The sequence below is a fragment of the Chelonoidis abingdonii genome, chromosome 5 (assembly GCF_003597395.2).
Source record: "Chelonoidis abingdonii isolate Lonesome George chromosome 5, CheloAbing_2.0, whole genome shotgun sequence".
Taxonomy (NCBI): domain Eukaryota; kingdom Metazoa; phylum Chordata; order Testudines; family Testudinidae; genus Chelonoidis; species Chelonoidis abingdonii.
The window spans coordinates 20,552,135-20,577,511 of NC_133773.1; positions in this window are offsets into that span (position 1 = coordinate 20,552,135).

Here is a 25,377-nt window from a genome sequence, read left to right on the forward strand (position 1 = left end):
TCAGAAGCCAAGACAGTAAAATTGAAGCAGCATTGTCTAGTGGGGATTAAAATCTGACTCAGACCCCAAAGCCGTACAGGGTGCACCCTTGGCGCTTCAGGGCGTACACCACATCCATAGCCATCACCGTCTTCCGCTTGGCGTGCTCGGTGTAGGTCACCACATCGCAGATCACGTTCTCCAGGAAGAACCTTCAGCACCCCACAGGTCTCTTCATAGATCAGCACCAAGATGCGCTTCACCCCGCTGTGGTGAGCCAAGCGGCAGATCGCAGGCTTTGTAATACCCTGGATGTTGTCTCCTAAAACCTTGCAGTGCCTCTTAGCACCTCTCTTACCCAGCCCCTTTTCACCCTTACCACGATCAGACATACCGTAAACAACCAACTCACAACACCACCGAGACCAGATGCTGGTTTTTGTTTTTTTTTAATGCTATTTAGGCACCTAAAGACAGAGATAATCACCTAGTAGAATTTTCAGAAATGCCTAGGCACCTAATTCCTGTTGAAGTTAGCATGACCAGACAGCAAGTGTAAAAATCAGGACAGGGGGTGGAGGATAATAGGTGCCTATATGAGAGAGAGCCCCCAAAATCGGGACTGTCCCTATAAAATTGGGACATCTGGTCACCTTAGTTGAAGTCTCCAACTGGTTATGTTGCCAGTGTTTGGAGGGGGGCCTCTGAGGGATAATCCATTCTTCCCTTTTCCTGCTCACTGAATAAACTCAACAACAGCCACTGCTATTCATCTTCTGGGTCAAAATTTCCAATCACACCAATTCAAAGTTAACAGATCATTTTTTTCTAATCAAAAACAGGTTTAAAAAATTTCCCACATAACTGGCATTTTTTTTTTAAACCTCAGCTCTACTACAACCCCCAAAAAAGAGATCATCCACGGAGAGTCCTTCCCAAGTTTTACACTGAGCCTTGGAGCAATTTTAGCCCTTATCCTGCAAAGAGGAGTGCGCATAGAAATGCAAGAGCCCTGCACCCAGTGCAAAGCCCTGCTGAACTCAACTGGGCTCTGTTTCCTGGCCCATTTATAAGCCAGGAAGAAAGACTGGGAAACAAAAGAGCCTACACTCTTTCAGATGTAGCAAAAGCTTCAGAAAGTAATTAGGGTATTTGTCTTTTGAACAACCAAGCTAATAGAAAATTGCACCTTCCCAAATGCTGGTTTTTGTGATAAAGGAATTGTGCTTCCTAAAGGCAGTCAGAGATTTATCAGCATTTCACTTCACACACATCTGTAGCAATTACAACTTGCTTTATGCAGTGCCTTGCTGAAATGGCTCTGTGGCTTGGGTAAGGCACAGTAAGAGCCTATTAAATGTATCCTGGCTTGGAACTGAGCTCAGGGTGATACTGTAGTGGCTAGATACAGGGCTGTGAAACTCACACCATGGTAGGCAAAGGGAAGAATAAACTCAATCTAGGAAGGGTTGTGGGGAAGGCAAATGTAATATCTCAGTCTTTTTAGATCTTTACAATATGGGAATAGGTAGGAAGCCCACTGACAGCAAAATAAATTCCTTATGGCATAGCATGCTTTGACAACATCTATGTTCACTCTGTGCTTCTAAAATAAACTTACTGGTAAGGCAAAACTTTGCACAAAAATATTCATGTTTTATTTTCAAAACAATAGTTTCCCAAATATGCACTTCTAAATTTTGTAGCCCAGCAAATGAACAGGTGAATAGACATCTGCTATACCCTTTTTGTGGACAAAGAACTTTTCTTTGAACTCAGTCTTCCTACAGCATACCTGTAAATGCTCATATCCAGTACTGTACCATGCATATAAAGAGAATACACCTGGAATACGAGAAGATACGGGATCAGATGTGAGATTCTTATTCACACTCAGCTTCAATGCTTGTTCATAGATTTAGTTAATAAAACTGATAGATATAGATAAATGATCAATTCCTATACAAATAAAGAGGCAAATCAGCTGTGTCTTTTGCCCACGATCAATAGATCTTATATGCAACTCTCCCTCCATAAATGGCATTATAAAGGAAGTGGCAACTATGAAAGCAGCAGGTGTGCCGGCACTGGAAGAGTTCTACTGGCATATCTATATTGCAATAACAGTGGTAATGCTGCAGCATGAGCTAGCCACCCAAGTAATTACCTTCCATTTCAGGACAGCTTCTACAGCCCACACTGAAACTGAGCTGCCATGGCTTCACCACTCTAGTACTGCAACTAGCTAGATTAAAGCTAGCTCGGTCACGTCTACACATGCTGCAGTATTGATATACCCTGTGACTCAGTCAGGAAACAAGTAAGGTAGCATCTTTGTGTTCCAGTGATACAGGGCTTGTTTTCAAGATGGTAGCTGGGGAGAAACACTAACATGGTTTCCAGCCACACAGCCACTCCTCTGATAGATATCCCAGTAGTGGGCACACAAAAGCCTCCTTGAAAATGGACCTCCTGGCAAATGGCTGCTTTAGAGCCTGATTTTGCTCCTACTATAGTCTGCAGCAAAACACCCACTGAGCACCACTACAGCAGGGTTATAAACTACACCATTGGTTGACACTCTCCTTAGTTGCTAACAACATTTTCAGTTCAACTAGCTAAAATAAAAATTGACAGAACAAACTGATAATCAGCCAAGACCAGTGGTGTAATACTGCAGACAGAGCACTGATCCAAAACCTGTGGAAGTCAGTAGAAAAACTCCCATTTACTTCAATGGGCATTGGATCAGACCCAAAATTGGGCCACAAGTATTTAAGTGCATAAGCAATTGCAGGATTGGGACTTTGTGAAATGAATTTGTTATTGCAGCTGTGAATTTCATTGCTATTTTTTAATCTTTTCAAAATATTTTAGTAACTATTCAGCTACTCACACGAAGTAACAAAGCAGCAATATAAAACTCTAGTTTATCAAAGGATAAACTTCCCTCCCATTCTGCAGTCATTTTAAAGCAAGCATTTCTGTCCTCTCCACCACTCTCTCTACAATCATGGGCTATGTTTCTTTTTCTTTTTTTAAAAAACCATAGCAATGAGTCTACATACTAATGAATCACCATCTGAAGAAGAGAAAGCAAATACTTAAAATTAAAATTAAAAAGAATTGCTCTCACTCTATTTTAATTTAAAAAATTGTCATTCACACATTTCCAATACGTATTAGGTTTTCCACAGTGAATACTACCATGATCAATTTTCCCTGCACATACACAAGTCATTTATCAATTAGAAGTCATTCCAGAGCTGTACAGCAGTAAGGAGAATATCAAATTGTTTCAGAAAAATAAAGTATGTACCTCTCCCATTTATAGAATGTGGGAATACAAACATCATGCAACAAGTTTCATAAGTTTAATTTGGAGCCTTAACATACCCACTCTGGACTTTTATGGAAAAATTTTAAACTGTAAGTTCACTCTGCTATAGCCAGAAAATTAAATTAGGTTGTAACAGATGGTGTCCACCTGCCTGAAAATATTTATTGCTGTATAAATACTGATCATTTTAACAACTTGTGTGAGTCCATGGTTCAGATTACATTCCTGCACTGAAATTGACTTCCCAGAACAGCCTTTTACCCTCATCTCCCATAATAAAATGGTACTACAAGTGGAGTTTAGAATTGTTGGGCCAAACTCTGCTGTGTTACTCTACCATAAATACAGAGTTGCTCACATATGATGGTTAATGAGTGCGCTGTGAACAACTAGATTGATAAATTACAGTGACTTCAATAGTTAATCCAAATTTACAGATAGCAAGACTTATTTTTGTCCTGGGATTCATATTTGTTTCTCAAGAATTTCTAAAACCTTTTCTGGTAAATTACAGTGAAACCCCGCTATAACGTGACCTTTGAGGTCCAAAAAAATCCCATCACGCTGAAAGTGGGGTCGCGGTATAGCAGGGTTTCAAATCAGGCAGGTGGCCCCCAAACCGGTACATTGAGGTGCACCGCCTAGTGACCCTGGTGCCTAATGCCCAGCAGGGAGGAGGAGCTGTGGCCCCCTCGCCTGCCGGGGACAGAACTCTGGGGCTGCAGGCGCCGATGCTCTCTACCCCCGGCAGGCGCGGGGCCACGGCTTCTCTCCTGCTTCAAGAGGAGCCGCAGCTCCCCGCCTGCTGGGGACAGAGAGCACTGGCACCAGTAGCCTCGGAATTCTCTGTCCCCAGCAGGTGCAGGGCTGCAGCTTCTCTCCCCTGCCATGGTGTTGGGGACCATTGGTACAGTATCATACTGTATTATACTGTACCTTAAAGGGGAGCCAACCTGCGATCGCGTTATATGCGATTTCACGTTATGGCGGGGCACGTTATGGCAGGGTTTGACTATACTTTTATTTAAAGGTTTCTTGTTGTTGCATGTGTTGGTCAGCTGTGGCACGTACATCCATTTTGTTCAAACTTATTTTTTTCCCCACCTGATAAGCCATAATCCTTTAGCTTTTTGCTCCTGGGCAAAGCTGCATGTGTCCATGTGGAGATCAACTAACTTCAGCTGCAATTGCAAAAATGGAGTTATAGGACTTGATAGCCAGCTGCATTTTGTCCTGATGAGCAAGTACTGTGTTTGCTGACACATGCTATGGATTGACTGGTCACTTGCATTTGATTCTCCCAGACTTATCTTCTCAGGATGTTGTATCAAAAAATTATCAGTGGCCAGGTTTGGAAAGAGGACTATAGTTTGTAAAAAAGTCCTTCCGTGTTTCTTTCTTTTTATCCTTGGCATGTTGAACCTTCTAGTCCCTGCCAAGGGGAATGGTCAGCAACAGCCTCCACCAAAAATGGAAATTTAAGTATTGTATGTTAGGATTTGAAAACTGCGTCTCATGCTGATGGTAACTGACTCTCTGGCTCTAGTCTCACATTCAAGTTAACACTGCTCCTTGAAATCTGACTCATAGCTAGATACAATAAGATGCAGGAGTCAGATAAGAAATATGCTATTGATAGGTTAGCTATACATGAGAAAGGGGATGAACTGCTCAGAGAAAACAAAAAATCCAAACAATTTGCCTATATTCAATACATGCACCCCTAAGAAACATTGCTGAGGGCTCTGAAATACTGAATAAGGGCAGGTTTCAGAGTAGAGCCATGTTAGTCTGTATCCGCAAAAAGAACAGGAGTACCTGTGGCACTTTAGAGACTAAGGGTATGGCTACACTTGAAATTTCAGAGCACTGCCGCGGCAGCGCTTTGAAGTGTGTGTGGTCGGAGCGCCAGCACTGGGAGAGAGCTCTCCCAGCGCTGCACATAAACCACATCCTCTACAGGTGTAGCTTGCAGCACTGGGAGCCGCGCTCCCAGCACTGCGGCACTGATTACACTGAGGCTTTACAGCGCTGTATCTTGCAGCGCTCAGGAGGGTGTTTTTTCACACCCCTGAGCGCGAAAGTTGCAGCGCTGTAAAGTACCAGTATAGCCATACCTTAACAAATTATTTCAGCATAAGCTTTCGTGGGCTACAGCTCACTTCTTCGGATGCATAGAATGGAACACACAGACAGGAGATTTTTATACATACAGAGAACATGAAAAGGTGGAATTATGCATACCAACAGGAAGAGTCTAATCAATTGAGATGAGCTATCATCAGCAGGAGAAAAAAAACTTTTGAACTGATAATTAAGATGACCCATAGAAGGTGTGAGGAGAACTTAACATAGGGAAATAGATTCAATTAGTGTAATGACCCAACCATTCCCAGCCTCTGTTTAAGCCTGAGTTAATTGTATCTAATTTGCATATTAATTCAAGTTCAGCAGTCTCTCTTTGGAGTCTGTTTTTGAAGTTTTTTTGTTGCAAAATTGCCACCTTCAAGTCTGTCACTGAGTGGTTAGAGAGGTTGAAGTGTTCTCCCTCTGATTTTTGAATGTTATGATTCCTGATGTCAGATTTGTATCCATTTATTCTTTTGCGTAGAGACTGTCCGGTTTGGCCAATGTACATGGCAGAGGGGCATTAAGGGAAGAGTGCAGACTACACACAACACAGAGAAAGATGCTGTGAGCCCTCCTCCCCAGAGGGCACTCTGAAAGAGAGAGTGGCTCAGGAGGCTAATCTAACTCATGCCAGGGCAAGCCAGCACAGAATCGGATCCATAACTGAATCCCTGATGGCCTTTCCCCCTAGCCTCCCCAGTGCTCAGCACATCTTGGATGAGGGGAAAATGGTGCCCTAAGTAATAGATCATCTCACTGTCTTGACTTAAAATAGAACTTGTTGAAACGTGACAAATACACTCAGCAGATGCATAGAAAGAAAACCTCAGACCTACTAGTTCTGCAATGTACCTGTTTACTTGCATCATTAAGACATCTGCATATTGGACATAGTGACACTGTTCAGCTCCATGTCAGATTAGTACAGCTCCATATGTTTATACTGATGCTAGACTAAAACAGTAGTTAAGTGACCATTATATGCAAGCTTGCTTAGTTGAAATATATCCTACTGTGCTTTAACGTAGAAGGTTGGTATGAAATGAATTCAATTCCAAACCAAACGTAATGGCTTGGATATAGTACAAACTAATTTCTTCATATCTTATTCCCCCACCAAAAACACTCGACTCACCTTCTTTCATGCTATTCTGCCATGGTGCAGAGGAAGCCTTAGAGGAAAAGTGAATATGGAGGCCTGGAAAACCTACCTCACAGTGAGAAACAAAGAGCTCAATCTGTTCAGTTTATTGAAGAGAAGGTTGGCACGTGATTTGATCACGGTCTAGAAGTACCTATCCAGTGAAAAGGCTTTTTAGTAGACAAAGGCATAAGATGATCCAGTGTTTGGAAACTGAAGCTAGCCAAATTCAAACTAAAATAAAAGGCACATATTTTCAACACTGAAGCTTGAGTATCGCTACACAATAAGCTAAGTATTGCTGTGGAGTCTCTCTCTGTCTACAGACAAAGCACTGATTCTGCCCCTTTACTCACAGTAAATTGTCATCTTACTCTGTAAGGCCGATTGATGTCAATAGAGCTACTCAGAGTAAGGTAGCCCTCAGTGAGAGTAGTGGTGCTAAAATCTAGCCCTAAATATTTAGAATATGCTAAAATGTGTATACTTATTATAGTGACCTAAAAAACCAAAACAATTCTAGCTCATCTTCCAGATTATAGAGCAAGTCCAACAAGAAAAAAAGCCATTAGTGGAAAAATACCTTTGCATTTTGTATTAGTATAGTTTATTGTGTACTAGGACAGACTTATAAAGATGCATCAGATTATTTAACAGGATGTCCCTAACATGCCTAACAACACCAGCCTGATACAATGCACATTACAAATTCTACAGAAGCATACTGTGACGAGGGTGGCCAGGGCTCAACCCTCCCTGTGGAGGAGGGGAGCCACACCGGCCCTGTCCTGTCCTCCGTGGGTCCGGCCCCTTGGACCCATAGCCCACCGTCCGGAGACGTTCGGTCCCGATGGAGAGGATTGAGCACAGGTAAAGTCAGTAGAGGCCCAGCCTTTGATGCAGGCGGGCACCAAACACAGTACAATAAGCTCTGGCCCTTTTGGGGCAGGGCAGAACAGTAGCAAAGTCAATGGGGGCCCAGCCCTTGGGTCGGGCGGGGCCCCAAACACAGTACAATAAGCTCTGGCCCTTTTGGGGCAGGGCAGAGCAGTAGCAATCACACTGGCCTCGTTAGGTCGAGGCGGGGGGGGATTCTGCCACCCGGCTACGGGTGGCAGGGGGAACGCAGGCCCACCCACTCCTCTGCGTTCCAGCCCGGGGCCCTAGTAGCAGCGGTTGCCGCTAGTGGCAGTCAGTGGGGATCCGAACCGAAACACACCGACAGAGTGATCAGTGGGGATCTTGACCGACACACACGGCCATAGGCTCAGGGCCCTCTGCAGCCTGACTGTAGTCAGCTGCCCCCGGGCTACTTCCAATTTCCCCCTCATTTCCTACCCGGTCCGCAGGGTCGCCCAGCACCATGGGCTCCTCCCAGTCAGGGCTGGGCGGCAGGTCTGGGAGTATCTCAGGGAAGGTGGGCCAGGTCTGGTCCGACGACTCCTCAGGGCCGTAGCAAGGACGCGGTAGCTCTGGCGGCTCCTCGTCGTAGTGGGTGCGGGGTAGCTCTGGCGGCTCCTCGTTGTAGTGGGCGCGGGGTAGCTCTGGCGGCTCCTGGTACCGGCCTCGGGCCTCAGCAGCCTCCCAGGGACGAGAGCCGGCAGGTACGTCTGCTCCCGGAGGCGGATGGGGCCTGACTGAAGGCTGAGGCCCGGCTTTTATCCTTCCAGGTCGCCGCCTGACCCTTTGAGGGGCGGGACTTCCGCCCAGCGGTTCTGCCCTGAGGGATGATTGACAGGGCTCAACCCTCCCTGTGGAGGAGGGGAGCCACACCGCCTCGCTACACATATGTTATTTAGAATGATTGCAGGGCCTGATCCCTGGGTTCATTCTTAAAGCTGGTTTAATTGTTTCACTAGGGAAAGATTGCAGTGATGTCTTCCACTTTAATCAGCAACAAAGGAGAACCACTTCAAAAAGATTCATTCCTGTTTATGGAGGCAAAATAAAAAGATAAATAAAACCCATCATAAAAAAGTTAACTGACATATGGGAGGGAAATGTTTCTGTCTTTAATTAAGTTCAAGATCTGAATAAAATTCTGTGCTGTACCTCAGGAGGTTCAGGGATGGAGCAAAGGGTTGCTTTAAAAAGCAGAGAATATTCTAGTGATTACTAACCATACAGGGAAGAGATGAATCTTGAGTGGAACTCTTTATTTCAGACTTTGAGGTGAAGGCACAATGGAAGCCTTAGTCCAGGGCCTGCTCTACACTGGAAAGTTATATCAGGATAGCTACATCCACCGTGGGTCTGAAATAACCACACCCCACCCACGTAGCTATACTGACATAACCCCTAGTGTAGATGCAGCCCTCTTCCATTGACAAAGAGTTACGTGTAGGAACTTTGCCTTCTTGAATGAAACACAGCCCTTCTGTCAGTTCAGGCCATCTCTGTACCACAGAGCTATGCCAGCACAGTCTCTGTAACATAGACCAGGTTTCTCAACCAGTGGGTCAGGACCCAAAATTGGGCCACCAGAGTGTTTCAAAGGGTAACATGACAGCTCTTATCCCAGAGGGCTGGCTGACCTCACTTCCCGCCTCTAGGCACTGCAACCTCTGGGGTGTAAGCACCACTCAAGCTTGGTCCAGCCATCCTGACAACAGGAGTCCGGGTAGGCCAAATTTGACACTGCAACCCCATCAGCCAAGTCAACTCCACTCTCACAAATTTGGTCCAGCTGCGGGGGACAGGGCCAAACCCAAGCAGTGCTGTAATCCCGGAGGTTGCAATGCCCAGGAGTAGAGAGCCAAGCCAGCCCCACAGCACACTGTGAGCGGAGTGCTTGGCAGGACTTAACTAAAGCCACCACTGGACCTCCACTCCCAGACTATTTACTGGGTCACGACAGGCCATAAAACATTTACATATGGTCTTGAGCCCAAAAAGTTTGAGAACCAGTGCTGTAGAAGTACCTGGGCTTGTTTAGTTTGAGGCCACTAGAGGCATACACTTAACTATTTTTTCCTGATGGCTTTGTTTAAAAAAAGCTTGGCTAATAATTTTATCTCCTGCACTTCTCTTTGGTGTTTCCACATTACCTGATCCTTGATCTGCACTGGAATAGAATAAATATTGAAGGTCTCCATTCACCAACAAAATGTGTCAGAGCCAGATAAAATTCTCTTGCTGGATATGAATTTAACATTTGCGCTTCCTTCTATGCCCTCCCGACACTGGATCAATTGTACACTAGTCACCAAGTTGTTCTTCTCTATAAGTTACTGGGACACCGCAGCAATGCAAATCATGCCAAAAACAGCTCTCAGGCTCTGATTTATGTTCCATTAGTTCAGATGGGAAAGCCAAGACTGACTCCTGTGTAGACAGTACTAAAGAACATGTGTTATAGTAATATTCCAATTGAGATATTGGTGTATTTGTCCTTTGTGACAATGAATTCTGGAAGAAAACTGATGTTCTCGACCTGGATCCCTCTGTGTATGATGTTTTGTTTTCTACCACCTCCACCATAGTACCAAATGACCCTAACTAATCTCTGAGTCAGAGATTAGTTAGGAGCAGATAATGGCCTGACCAAAAGGAAACAAGACAGTTCTTTATATTATTCCACTACCCTTTATCCCTGCCATTGAGGCATCTGATTTTTCTGATCTTCCCCCTTCATCTTCATTATCCTAACATTCTTCCTTCATCTCACAAACAGCCATATTTCAGCTGCCAAAATGGACTTTGCCATTCTTCTGGCTATAGCTCATTTTCCTAACCTAAATCTCTTTGTTTATGCTCTTCAAGATAATAGAGTACAGGTTCCCTTACTTCTTCCATAGCATGCACCACACTTTCATACAGTGATTGTCACTTGGACAAGGTAGAGCAGAAAGGCCCAAAGTAGGGGACTACAGAAGTGTAGTTATCTGGAACTACTTCATCTGCATACAGTATATTATTTGGCAACAACACTATGGTGTAAGAGTGGCTAATTGGGCACAGTGGAGCCCAGAGTTTCTGAAATGCATTGGATGAAAGGCATTACACCCATTTAAAACACTATTAGCTTAACAACTCATCCGCACAGGGTGTCATCTTCCACTTAAGGAACAAGGCATCCTCACATTTGACTGCTTTTGAGATTCACAGGTAACGAAGACGTACTTTTACTGCCTACAGCTAGTAGAGAGCTCCAAATTCCTGTCAAATAATGCCCTTAACTAGAAATTAACCAAAGTGCCTTTTGAAAATCCTAGACAAGATTTAGAAGAGCAATGGAGACTTTATCATAGTCTATGGTAATCATTGCATTAGCTACTTCAATGAGTCCAGAGTCCAGGCACCGAATGTATCCAGTTGTATATTTTGTATTATTAAAATGAATTTTCCTGATATCAAAAATAAGTCATTGTTTGAGACAGTGAAATGTTTGTCAACTGAAGAAAAAGGCTGAGCTCTGTTTGGAGTCTTTCAGTAAGAAGGGTGCACTCTGCCGCCCTGAACATTAACAATTCCAATTTTAGCTTTGAATTTGTTGAGCTCGAAATAATTTGTGGGTATAAGGAAATGTCTTTTAGTCAATTAAATATATATATATATATTCATGATGGTCCCCTAATCTGCACTGTTCTGTTATTTTCTGTGGAACTGTACACCACGTGCTCAAGGGAAAGTCTTGGAAATGAAATGTAAAGCTCAAGGGTTTTGTGCTGGAGAAGTATGAAGAATGAAAGCAAGATGAAAGATTTACCATGACTGCCAGCAGCTATGAGTGGAATTGCTGGCAGATCCAAGAAACTCTCTTCAGTTTTTGTGGTTATGCAACAAACATATGTCACGCTCTTCCCCCTCCAGCCCCCGACACACACACACACACACACACACACACCCGTTTTAGATCAGCAATGCCAAAGGTGTGGGGTGCATCAGTCATTAGAAAAAGATGCCTGGTTTTATAGTTAAAATCTGCAATGCTACTATATATGTTTGCACTGTTGGTGTAGCCATGTTGGTCCAACGATATGAAAGAGACAAAAACTGGGCGAGAGTTATAGAGCTTTCCAGTTGGTACAGGGCCAGATGATACAGCTTTTACTGTACAAAATGGGCCAGATTAAGCACAAGGGGTTCACACATGTTGCAGGAAACCACTTAAAGTGGGTACTCAACACCCGGGGTGGGCAAACCTTTTGGCCCAAGGGCCACATCTGGGTATAGAAATTGTATGGCGGGCTAAGAATATTCATGAAATTGGGGTTGGAGTGTGAGTGGGGGTGAGGGCTCTGGCTGGGGCTGTGGGCTCACAGGTGGGGCCAGAAATGTGGAATTCAGGATGTGGGAGGGGACTCTGGGCTGGGACAGAAGTGGGGTGCAGGGGATGGGGGAGGGCTCTGGCTGGCGTTGCAGGTTCTGGCTGGGGTTGCAGGCTATGGGGTGGGGCTGGGAATGTGGGGTTGGGGTGCAGGAGGGTACTCCGGGCTAGGACCAAGGGGTTCAGAGGGTGGGAGGGGGATCAGGGCTGGGACACTGGAGGAGGGTGGCTCAGGGGTACAGGCTCCAGGTGGCACTTACCTCAAGTGGTTCCCGGAAGCAGTGGCATACCTCCCCTCCCCCGCTCCTACACGGAGGTGAGGCCAGACAGCTCTGCTGCACGCTGCTCCATCCACAGGTACTGCCCCTGCAGCTCCCATTGGCCGTGGCTCCTGGCCAATGGGAGCTGCGGGGGTAGAGCTTAGGGTGGGGTGCCTCTATGCATAGGAGCCAGAAGGGGGCCATGCCGCTGCTTCCAGGAACCACGCACAGTGGCCCTGACCCTGGTCCCCAGGTGGAACACCAGAGCAGGGCAAGCCCCAGGCCCTGTCTCCAGCAGGAGCTCGAGGGCTGGATTAAAACTACCACAGGCCGTAGTTTGCCCACCCCTGCAACACCTCTGAAGTAGTAGGTCACAGGAGAGTTACTAGGTAGCAAAGTGCATCACAGACTGTTGTAATGAACCATAAAACCAGTGTTGCTGTAAAGTACATGACTTTTAGTGTCCAGCAAAGTTATGATTTAAATTCCCAGCTTGTCTTTTGAAGTGGTGTGCAGGTTTCCTTTGAAGCTGAAGACTAGGAGCTTGCTGTGTTGCCAACTTAGCCATTTTGTCACTAGATTTAGCAACTTTTTGGTTTCCCTAGCAGGGAAATAAGTGTCAAAGCTTTTCACTATCAATTACAGTGATATTCAGAGAAAAAAGTAGCCAATTTGTAGAGTCATAAAATCATTCAAAAGCAGCTCCATAGTGTTAATAAAATCATTCCACGCTCTTCTTCCCACATTCTGTTGGGTACCAAGTCAGTGTCATTACAGTTACTCAACCTTAACCAGACGCAACGTGAGCGGCATCTGCCTGATGATGACTGTGTACCCTTCTAGTTGCTTGTAGGCAGCAGTGACAGGTATGGAAAGGAACATGCTAAAAGCGGTAAGGGGCAAAGGGAATCTGGTCCATGCCCCAGGGAACAGAGCCACAAGGGGAAGGCTGAAGGGGCAGCCAAATGCTAGGTTAAGTAGTAGGGTGGAGCCCCCAGCAGAGCTGTCCATTGGGTAAGGTGAATGGGAGTGACTGCTCCAGGCCCCATGCTTTGGGGGCTCCATGGGCTGGTGTGATTGGCCAGCACGGTCGGCCAGTGTAGTTGGTCTAGGAAGAGACAAATCTGTCACTTCTGCCTTGGGCCCCCCACTCTGGGCCCTGTGCTTTGGGGGAATCCCACGGGCCAGTGAGATTGTCCAGCACAGTCAGGCCCAGGAGAGACGAATCTGTCACTTCCGTGCCAGGCTCTGCCCCTCCCTAGGGACAGCCCTGCCCCCTACTTTCAGCAATTAGTGTTTATGGGATTTTTATAATGAATTATTCAAGTATTGTGTTCAATGCAAATTAACCATCCCTTGTGTATATAAACAAAATTCACTGTTAAATTCTGTGGAAGTTTTGTTTAGTGACATTCGACACTTTTGGAATACTTAAATAGTGACATTCACTGACTTTTCAGGGTTTCTCTAACTTCCTGCCGTGTGCAGCTGGCAACACTGCATATGGAGTGATCAGTTTATGAAAAAAGTGTTCATCCATGGCAAGAGGGTGTTTTTTCCTTTTAGTATTTTTCTGTGAGAGTTGTTTCAAAAGTTTAGTGATTGTCTGGTTTCACCCACATCGTAGTAGTAGCAACACCTGATGCAGTGGGTGAGGTTCATTATCTGTTCTGAGAGGCATATGTAAGACCCAGAAATCTTGAAAAGTGTGTTGCAGGAGGTATCGAACATAGTAGCAATGATGTGTCTGCTGTTCTGGCAGGGACTGGTGTTGCTTTGAGTTGGTGTGTCCCCAAGTCTTTTTTCTTATGACTGTCAGTGGGGATAGAGTAGTAGGTGCTGTCATTCTTGTTGTGTTCTTTATTCCACCATTTACATACATCAGGGGTCAGCAACCTTTCAGATGTGATGTGCCGAATCTGCATTTATTCACTCTAATTTAAGGTTCTGTGTGCCAGTAATACCTTTTAACGTTTTTAGAAGGTCTCTTTCTGGAAGTTTATAATATATAACTAAACTATTGTTGTATGTAAAGTAAATAAGATTTTCAAAATGTTTAAGAAGCTTCATTTAAAATTAAAATGCAGAGCCCCCCGGACTGGTGGTCAGGACCTGGGCAGTGTGAGTGTCACTGAAAATCAGCTCACATGCCAAAGGCAACATGTATGCCATAGGTTGCCTACCCCTGATTTACATTAACAAGTCTCTATAGGTCAAATTCTGCTCTCTGTTATATCAGTGCAAATTTAGAATAACTCTGCTCAAGTCAGCCACTAGAAAGAGGAAGAAGTATCCAGCTCCTCCTCCTTCATGCCTAGGGAGGTTGTGGAAGCTCCTTCATGGGAGGTTTTCAAAAGGAGACAGAATAGTCAGCTGTCCTGGATGGTTCAGACACAACAAATCCTGCATCTTGGCAGGGGGTTAGACTAGATGACCCTTGTGGTCCCTCCTAACCCTATAAGTCTTGTCCTCATCTTATGGCTGGAATATCCCTCACAATCATGTTCAGCAGGAAGCCTCACTACTACTTCAAATTTCTCATCAAGGTTCACTCCTTTCTATTGGCCTTCCATTGCTAACTTCCATCCCAAGCCTTCACTCTGACCATAAAACCCAGACGAACTTTAAGCACCTACTTCCAAGTTTAGGAATCTAACTCAATGGCTTGGGTTGCAAAGACACCAAGCACCTGCAATTTACATGGACTTTATGGGAGGTGCCTGGCAATACTGAATGTCAGAGATCAAATCCTTTGCTGTTGTCAGGCGGTATAGCCCCACCACAGCGAATGGAGTTGTTTGACTCTCCTCTCCCCCAAAATCAATGTGATTTTTGATAATTCCTCTCCATGAACATTTGTGCCAATCCCACCTGAATATATTAATGCTGTAAGACATTTTTGGAATTACATGGAACAGTATTCTCACTAGAACAACTCTGCACTAATGCAGAGGAACAGATTATATGGAACTAAAATGGCATGCATCTTTTCTGATGTGTCACAAATAACTAACTTTTCTGAATGACAGCCAGATTGTAATAAATTTGCTTATGTTTAACAGTACCTTAGACCATGAGCAGTCCCACTGAAGTCATTACTGCTACTCGTGAAGGAACTAGCTGTTCACAGAGTAAGGTTATCACAATCTGACCTGTACAGAATATAAAATATGCACAGGGACCTATTCATGATGGATCAATGGTGTTAAAAATTTGGTATTCTTTCAGTTAGTATTGCCTCAAATTTGATTCAGTAGGTGATCATGGAAAATCAGGAGGAAAAAAAAAGTGGAAGACCTAAATACATGCACTTCTATAAATCAGTGTCCCCAACTCGCATATTGTTCTGAAAGAGTCTCTCAATACTTCCTAGTCCATTGAGCTGAGCAGCTAGGAATCTCCTAGAACTCCTCCTCTGCCTCTCCATGGGAGGACAACCCAAAAGACTAATTATGTTAGGTAGATTCACAGCTGAAGAGATTTATACCTTCCATACTAGGAAAACACCCTGAAACTTCAAAAGCATACTTGCAGCTCACAAGCAACGTGCCAGCACCTCAAGTGGGACCTTTATTTTCCTGGAAATTCAGCCCTAGGGCTTTTGGCAAACTTTGGAAAGAACACAAGCTGAGCTCAGTCAAGACCTCATACATTGTTGTGGTCCTTGTCTGTAGCCAATTTCCAGAACTAACTTGTATGTTAGTAATCTGCACTCCCAGTCAGCTAAGAACAAATAGCTAGTGGGTAAGCAGAGAACTAGGACTCAAAACTTCTGAGAGTTCTGTTCCTAGTTCTTCCACTGATTTCTTGTAAACGTCTTGCTCAAACACATGCAACTTAGGTATAGATATGGAAAGGAATCTTCCCCCTTCCTTTCACACATGCCCAAGGCATACTCCCATTCTCAAAACAGAAGGGAGCAGAATAGACGGCAGCTGCAGCGGTGGATTCCTCAAATGGGTCAGGCTATCGCTCTGTCCTTCTGCAGCAGCTGTCTGACTGAAGCCACAATGAGGGAAGACCACTCTTTGAAAGCATTTAGCTGTTCTAGCATTTGCTCCTTTACCCATCCCAGAGTTGTTCAGCAGCAAAGCGGTTGTGGTTACTTCAGCACAAGTCCCTCTGTGACCTGCCTTTGATGCACAGATCTCCTTTCCCAGGTGTCGCTCTGGCATTAAGCAAGAAACCTTAAGCTCTTTGTGCATTAACTCACCCACCTATAAAATGAATACAATACTAACGTGTCACATCCTCTCCAAAAGGCGCAGGGTTGGTCTTCATGTGTAGTGCATGTAGGCTGCTGTAGTGCTTTAGTGATGATCCTACTAGGCCAATGGCAGAGCTTCTCCTGACAGCGTAGTTAATCCACCTACCTGAGAGGCAGAGCTTCTCCTGTTAACATAACTACTATCTACCCTGGGTGTTAGCTTGGTATAACCATGTTGCTCAGGGGTGTGAAAAAATTCATATTTCTTAGCAACATAGTTATACCGCTATAAGTCTGTAGTGTAACCCTGGCCCAAGTTAAACTCTTCCCATCCATGCACAGTTAAAGTGTTTTAAGAAAGTTGTTAAAGAAGAGAGAACCATTATTTATAACTGTGCAACACAGATAAAATATAAAGTCTCACCAATGGCCTTTGGGTCCCACCTAGCCAGCAGACACAGAATGATAAGTGAAAGCACAGCCAAGTGCCTTTTCCCCCCCGCATTTATAACGAAGTAATTTTTATATATGGCATATTACCATTTCCTTTTTTCAAACTCCAATAGCCTTGTACTACACAGCACAGAAAGTACAGAAACTAGGACCAACTCCCACTGCAGAATGAGAATTCAGCATCTAACAGAAAGAGCAAGTTCTGGGTTCTTTTGCTAAGTGACATCCCTCTGCCTTTACCCTTTATCTAAAGAAATAAAGGAATTGTTGACAGTACAAGTAATCTTTAATACACATGTTTAGTAACAACAAGCTAGTTCTTCAGCTCTGCTGGTTTGTACAAAAGGGCTTCTTTAATCAATTGCAAAGAACTCCCCCAGAGCAGGGGAATCCTTGGCACAGGGGACATTCTGGGCTGAAAATGGGATCTAGCCAGAGCACAATGCACTCTGCTGATCCTAGGCCAGTGGAATCAGCCCTGTCGGACCATTTCAGATGGTATAAGAGCAGCTCAGTGAAGTCTCCCGTAACAAAGGATGAGTAACCGTGTCTTAGAGCCACCTCTTCCACCCCTTTCCAGTGTTTAAGCTCAGTACAGTTGAGGATCCAAGTCTAAAATTGCAACCAGACACATTTAGGAGCTTTCAACCTCAAAAATCATAAAATTGCCAGATGTCATGGATTTCACAGATGTACCAACTATGCATAGACTATAATGGTGAGAGGGAAAATACTATTTGTGTAATACCATATGTTCCAGATACTTTATATAATGCACAAAATGGGAACTGCATGCATGCAAGAGAGCAATTACTTTTTATTGTTTAACAGCTTATTTGCAATTGTAACTTAGGTGCCTCTTTTTGCAAAATGTGACTCTCCAGTCCTATTTCTGCTCCTAAATACATGACAACTGGGAGCAGTGTCTATGATTCTGATCTCACGGGACTTACACCACTTACTTACACTGTAGTTGTATTGACTTCAACAGAAGTACGCCTGGTTTATGCTTGGGTGAGGGCAGAATTGGACCTGCTGACCACAATAGGAGTCAGACTTGTTTCTCTAACAGCAGAATGGGACCCTTTTAAAGCCAAATTCACTGCTGCTGTAGTCACACACAGCCCCACTGATTTCAGAGTTTGACACACTTATGCCAGAGGTGGGTGAAGTGTATGCTGTGGGCCAGATTGTGGCTAGCCCTTGTGCAAAGTAAAAAGGGAATTGTACAGTACAGAGGAGAGGGGACCCAGACAGTAAAGACCTCTTCCTCCACTCCTTGAGCTGTTCCCACAGGAGCAACTCATTTGAAAAGTGTAAGAAGCCAAAGCTTTGCCCCACACATGCACTAGCCAGTGCCACAGACCAGCCACACAGGAAAGGAGACTGTACTGCACCCAGCTTATACACTATCACACACTGCACTGGGACCAGCACAGTCTAGCCCTTCACATGTGAAGCCTCCATTTTCTGGATATAAACCTGTGCAAAGTCAAAAAACCAGCACAGTTCAGGAGTATATTTTCTGAACTATGAAGTGACAAACTACGAGAAGCTTGTATTAAGATTTTTCACAGCTCTTCTACAGGAATTTCTTCTACGGGAATTACTTCTATGCAAGTTCTGAAATTAGTAGTCAAAACTAAAGCCTCAGAAAATATTTTGTAGCTGCAGAATTTTGTCATCAAGATGATGAAACATTTTTGCTTACACTTGCAGTTCTCTTCATGTTTATAAGTTACTGCAGGGCCATCACTACTTTGCTACTGTGTTAGAAATTTTAGTTACACGCCTTGCCTTTAGACAAGTTTTTGAACAACTTAACCTCTGCTTCGACATTATTTAATGGCAGATTTCTCTTCAGCTCACCTACTGAATTGTGTTTGTGGTTCCTGGTTTGTAGCATGTCCTCTTTATGCATGTACTCCTTATGGCAGCTATTCATGATAAATTAGAGTAGGAGGCAACAGCCTTTTTTCAAACCTCATATTAATGTGTTCTCAGGAATCTAACTGGAAGGCAGGTTGAGAACATTAGCCATTATAATCTAAGAAGCCTAGATTATACAACTTGTAGATCAGTGCTAACACTAACTGAGGCACCATAGATGCACATTATAGCAAAGCATCTGCCACCATTAAAGCTCATAAATTAATGTCATACTGCTTCTATCACAGGAACTATAACTTCATTTAAGTGGCCTTAATGCGATCATTTAACCATTACACAAAGTATTGTTTCCTCAAATATGTGCTCATAGTAATACCAAATTATCTTAGATCCTTGGATAATGGATCTTTCATTTATATAGTACCTGAGACCCCAAATACTTCATAAACGAACCTTAACCTGAAGCTCTGCACATAGGATTAATTTTGCTATAAACATTTGCTGAGTTTCACCACAGAGGTGGCTGCATGTTAGTGCTGCATTGTCATCTTTAACAATATGCCAGTTACCTACAGTCTTCCTTTAACATATGAATGAGACTCTAAGGCATCACTTAAGTACTGAAGTGGCTTAGCATTGCTTAGCTTGACCAGTCAAGAGGTGATACAGGTCATTCTTCACCCTTTGCAAAATAGCAGTTGCAGGCTGCACTAACAAAGGTGTCCCGCTTTGAAAGTGAAACAAAACCAGGCTGGGGACTTGTCCCCTAGATGAAGTGAACTTGCAAAGACTGCTGCAAAAACAAATGGAGAGTCTGCACAGATCCTACATATTGAATAGATCCACTGGAGCAACAGGTTCAAAGACATGAGTACAAAACCCTACCTCTGAATTTGCATACTTTTGTGTGACTTAGAGTCAGACCATTACCGCACAGAAGTCACCTACACAGTGCACACTGACTAACATTTTAGAAAGAACTAGGTAAAGTAAGTCTTTGGGAGACCATGGAGTCATGTACAGCAAGAGCAGATAATGAAAGTTTAATTTTGTCCTCACTGGCCACTGAGGTGGCATTATAACTCTCAAGACACAGAGCCTTCAGCACATTAGGAAGCCGCCCTTCCCCTGTGAACAATGAGGATAAAATGAGCTTTGTACTTCATTGTTACATGTGGTGTTTAAACCAAAAGGAATTTTGAAAATTGTGACAAAAATATCTGTAAGAAAAATGATTTTGGCTTTTATCCAGAAGTAGCTGCTATGTCCCTTATCTGAAACAGACAAGCTAAAAAAAATTGAAGGTTTATTTCTGCTGGGTTTTTCCATTTCTCCTCCCATTTGTAGTTCATCAACATTTTGAAAGAAGTGGAGAAGCAGCTCTTAAAAATGACCCTAAGATTAGAAATCTCTCCACTAATCTAGAATCCAAGATGGTGGAAGGAAAGGACTTTCACATTATGTACTGAGTAACAGCTTTCTTACTGAAGGCTGAGTCTTTGGAATGTGTCTTTCAGATTTTAATATTCTTTCTTAGTATCACTAATATAATATTAACTTATTGCTGTATAGCATTGCTTCAGAGAAGATAAAAACTAATATTGTCTTAGTAATATTAGAAAAGAATCTAAACAGACTGGAAGGTATATGGCTGTGGATCCTGGAATTTGTTAAAAACTGAACAAGTTGCGATTATAGACAAAACCAAGTTCCTGCCATTTTAACAGGAACAGCTGGGCCATGCTTACCTGCACTCCAAAATTAGGGAATAATATTTAATATGCAGAAAACTGATCTGGTCATGAATGTGTGTATAATCATCACAAAAAGATATTGGTACTGCAGATAAAGATTGACTCCCCATAGCTGACCAGATCAAAGTGTATTCAAAAAGTGAACTAAAGCTGACTTGAGAAGATGGACAAGCTCCAGATAATATCAAATTTCTCTTCTGATGGGACAGATGAAATGTGGTGTCATAAACATAGTTCCTGCACTGTCTCCTTTCAAGATGTAGAGTGCAAACTGCTTTGTTTCATCAGACCACAACTGGATTTTAAATAAACTACCCCCAACCCACATATTCCTCTAATATGCCTGAGTAGGTTGCTTTCTATAACCCAAAAATGAGGAGATGAGAAACCAAGGGCTGGCTATCAAGGACTCCCTCTACTGGTAATCAACGAATCAGAAATAGCATTCACAAGGTGCCTCTCTCTCTCTCTAAGCTCTGGTCTACACGGGGGGTGGGGTGGGGAGGAGAGAATCGATCTAAGTTATGCAACTTCAGCTACGTGAATAATGTAGCCAAGGTCAACATACTTAGATCTACTCACCATGGTGTCTTCACTGCGGTGAGTCGACTCCTGCTGCTCCCCCATCAACTCTGCTTCCGCCTCTCGCGGCACTGGAGTACAGGAGTCAACAGGAGAGGGCCCAGGGTCGGTCGATTTATCATGTCTAGACTAGACGTGATAAATTGATCCCCGCTGGATTGATCGCTGCCCATCAATCCGGCAAATAGTGTAAACATACCCCCCACACACACATCCCCACAAGGCAAGACCATGAGTCATAACACTACACTTGTAATAGTACCTTGAACTACTTCTGAGAGATCATACATTGCTCTGTCAAAATGAATTGGTGATTATATCTAAACACAGGTTTTGCTACATAAATCTTTTATATGTGTATTTCCTTTCAACCAGCAAATGACTTGGCCATTCTCAGTTAAATCACCAGACAGTATGGACCCTAGTTATAAAAAACATGTAGGTCTAAAAAGTATTATGTGTTTTTGCATTTCACATACAAGTTCCAGCCCAGATCTATAGCTGTTTGAGTTAGGAGTTTGCTGTTGTTTTCACATCTGGTTAGGATTACAGATTCTCATGGTTACACCTATTAGAACTTCAAGAAAAAACTAGCTTTGAATCACTAAGGTGCCAAGCGCTTCTATTTTATATAGGTTCTATACAGTACTCATTGTAGCATCTGAGCACCTTTCAGCAATGCATTAAGCAATGTGGCTACACATCATTTGTAAAACATGCTTCTAAAACAGGTTAAACACTACCAACCCTCATTAACTTTAGTGAGTATTAAGGGTGAATAAGGCCCTTACAGTGATTATATATTAAGGCAATTACAGAAACTTCAACTCAAAAGTATTTGTTGATGTCTAACTTTAGAATTACTGTTGGATGAACTATCACTGACAGTTCCACAGCTTTTGATTGATATAAAGCTTCTATTAAGATAACAGGTACGCAGGGACACTAGAGTCACCTCTCCCCACCCCACCACACCCCCTACGACCTCCTTTTCTTTTTATTAAGGACATACTACAAAATGTAAATATTTAGGAGTTTTCATATACTTGTGCAGTTTTTAGCTCTCCACTTTACTTTTATTTCCCCTTTTTCTTTTATTACCATATTAGAGAAAGTATAAAGTCAAGACAGTATAATTGTCTTGTGGATAAGGGAGAAGCGGTGGATGTGGTATACCTAGACTTTAGTAAGGCATTTGATACGGTCTCGCATGATATCCTTATCGATAAACTAGGCAAATACAATTTAGATGGGGCTACTATAAGGTGGGTGCATAACTGGCTGGATAACCGTACTCAGAGAGTAGTTATTAATGGCTCCCAATCCTGCTGGAAAGGTATAACAAGTGGGGTTCCGCAGGGGTCTGTTTTGGGACCGGCTCTGTTCAATATCTTCATCAATGACTTAGATGTTGGCATAGAAAGTACGCTTATTAAGTTTGTGGACGATACCAAACTGGGAGGGATTGCAACTGCTTTGGAGGACAGGGTCAAAATTCAAAATGATCTGGACAAATTGGAGAAATGGTCTGAGGTAAACCGGATGAAGTTCAATAAAGACAAATGCAAAGTGCTCCACTTAGGAAGGAACAATCAGTTTCACACATACAGAATGGGAAGAGACTGTCTAGGAAGGAGTATGGCAGAAAGAGATCTAGGGGTCATAGTGGACCACAAGCTAAATATGAGTCAACAGTGTGATACTGTTGCAAAAAAAGCAAACGTGATTCTGGGATGCATTAACAGGTGTGTTGTAAACAAGACACGAGAAGTCATTCTTCCGCTCTACTCTGCACTGGTTAGGCCTCAACTGGAGTATTGTGTCCAGTTCTGGGCACCGCATTTCAAGAAAGATGTGGAGAAATTGGAGAGGGTCCAGAGAAGAGCAACAAGAATGATTAAAGGTCTTGAGAACATGACCTATGAAGGAAGGCTGAAAGAATTGGGTTTATTTAGTTTGGAAAAGAGAAGACTGAGAGGGGACATGATAGCAGTTTTCAGGTATCTAAAAGGGTGTCATCAGGAGGAGGGAGAAAACTTGTTCACCTTAGCCTCTAATGATAGAACAAGAAGCAATGGGCTTAAACTGCAGCAAGGGAGATTTAGGTTGGACATTAGGAAAAAGTTCCTAACTGTCAGGGTAGTTAAACACTGGAATAAATTGCCTAGGGAGGTTGTGGAATCTCCATCTCTGGAGATATTTAAGAGTAGGTTAGATAAATGTCTATTAGGGATGGTCTAGACAGTATTTGGTCCTGTCATGAGAGCAGGGGACTGGACTTGATGACCTCTCAAGGTCCCTTCCAGTCCTAGAGTCTATGAATCTATGAAAGTGGGTTCAAGTATCAGATAGGTAGCCGTGTTTGCTGCTTTTACAGATCCAGACTAAGAGTCCTGTGGCACCATATAGACTAACAGACATTTTGGAGCATGAGCTTTCGTGGGTGAATACCCACTTCGTCGGATGCATGAGACGACGAAGTGGTTATTTACCCACGAAAGCTCATGCTCCAAAATGTCCGTTAGTCTATATGGTGCCACAGGACTTTTTGCTGCTTTTAAAGTGGGCTATAATAGTGGGGTCTGCCAAGCGTAGAACAGTAGAAAACAGGTCTACATATTCTTCATATTGGCCTAACTATGTTCATTATGGAGGATATTTAAAAATAAAAATGCAGGGATTGTACCAGTGTAACTATAATGTGAATGCAATTATGCCAGTATAGTTTATTCCCCTTCCCATACATGGCCAAGTTATACAGTGTAAGTGTTCAGATCCTATATTAAATTAATTCATTTATAACCCTTTTTAAATTTAATGGACTATTATACATTCTTTATGTTCTGTTTTGATTAATAAACCCTGATCAAATACGAATTTCCCATGTTTATACTCTAAACTATTCCTTCTCCCCCCCCCCAAAAAAACTACTAATTCACATTATCCATACCATACTTAATTAGTTCACTAACAAACGTAAAACACATTTGTTAGTTTATCTATCCCAATGTTCTGACGGTAGGGCATGCTGGTGTTCTGTGAATTTATACTGTTTTGGTTTAGCTTCCTTTGGGAAGGGGAGGTCTTTAAAAAAATATTTAAAAAGGGAAAATAAACCAAAGGAGAAAATATTTCACTGTCTCAGATCATTTATTTTTTCAAAATTGAAATGACATTGCTAATAGCCTGCATAATTTAAATTAAACTGTTAAGATTCAATCCTAGAATTGTAAAACTCAGGAAAGCTGCTAGTAACACCACTTGATTTGCACTATTCTATCTGTAACCGAAGAGGTTTCTTTTTCAAAGCAGAGATGGGTTGAACCCTCTCATGAGGCAAGACATTCAAAATGGCTTTAAACAAGTCTCAAAGTGAAGGATTACATGGTTTAAGGGGCTGAGCGGATACCAAGACATAATCCCAGCTGTGTACTCTTGGGCAAGGTACTTAAGCTCTCGGGGCCAGATCCTCAGCTTCTATAACTGGAATAGCAGAAATACAATTTACTCCAGCTGAGGATCTGGCTCCGTGTCTTTATTTCCACCACTTAACAGGGATATTGAGAGAATTAATCAGTTAGCTCATTTCTGTAAAGACAGAAAGCAATATACAGTGGACATAGTAAACAAAAAATCTCAAAATATACAACTTCAAGGTAACTGCCATTATCCCAGAAACTTATTCCAAATATAGAAGTTATTAGTTACCACATATACCTGCAGTCATAAACACCAAGTTTTTAAATGGAATGCATTGTATGAACATTGTATTATTAGCCACCAATGCTGTATTGTTAACCACCAAGTAAGTCTCCATTTAAATAAAGATTTAAAAAAAAATAAAATTTGTAATTCATCTTTCTATACTCTGGGTTCCTAAACTTGGGACACAGACACAGACACTCAGCCAGGTAACTTGCACGGAGCTCAAGGACTGCATGTAATAATTTCAAATGTGCATAATGCAATATTGGTTTGTACTTGAATCTTCCCTTACAGCGATAGAGCATTTGAATGTCAGCTTTCTGAGGAGGGGATTATCTTTTTAGTAAGTGTTTGCACAGCACCCAACACATAGATGTTGATCAACAACAAAGGAGGGGCTGATCCTGATTGGGGCCTATTGGTGCTGCTGTAATACAAACAGATAAGATGGATAGAAATTTGTCACTTTTGTTGACGTATTAAAAAGTGCACTTGACTGCCTTTGCCCTGAAGTTGTAGAGCAAGACCCCACTCTTTTAACGTGCTTAAGGCCATACACAGCCCTAGCAAATGCCAGTGGCAAAGCTACCATTACTTCACTTACTGGAAACAGGATTCAATCTACCATTTCGAGTTCTGTGGATCCAGTTTGCATTAGTTTAAATTT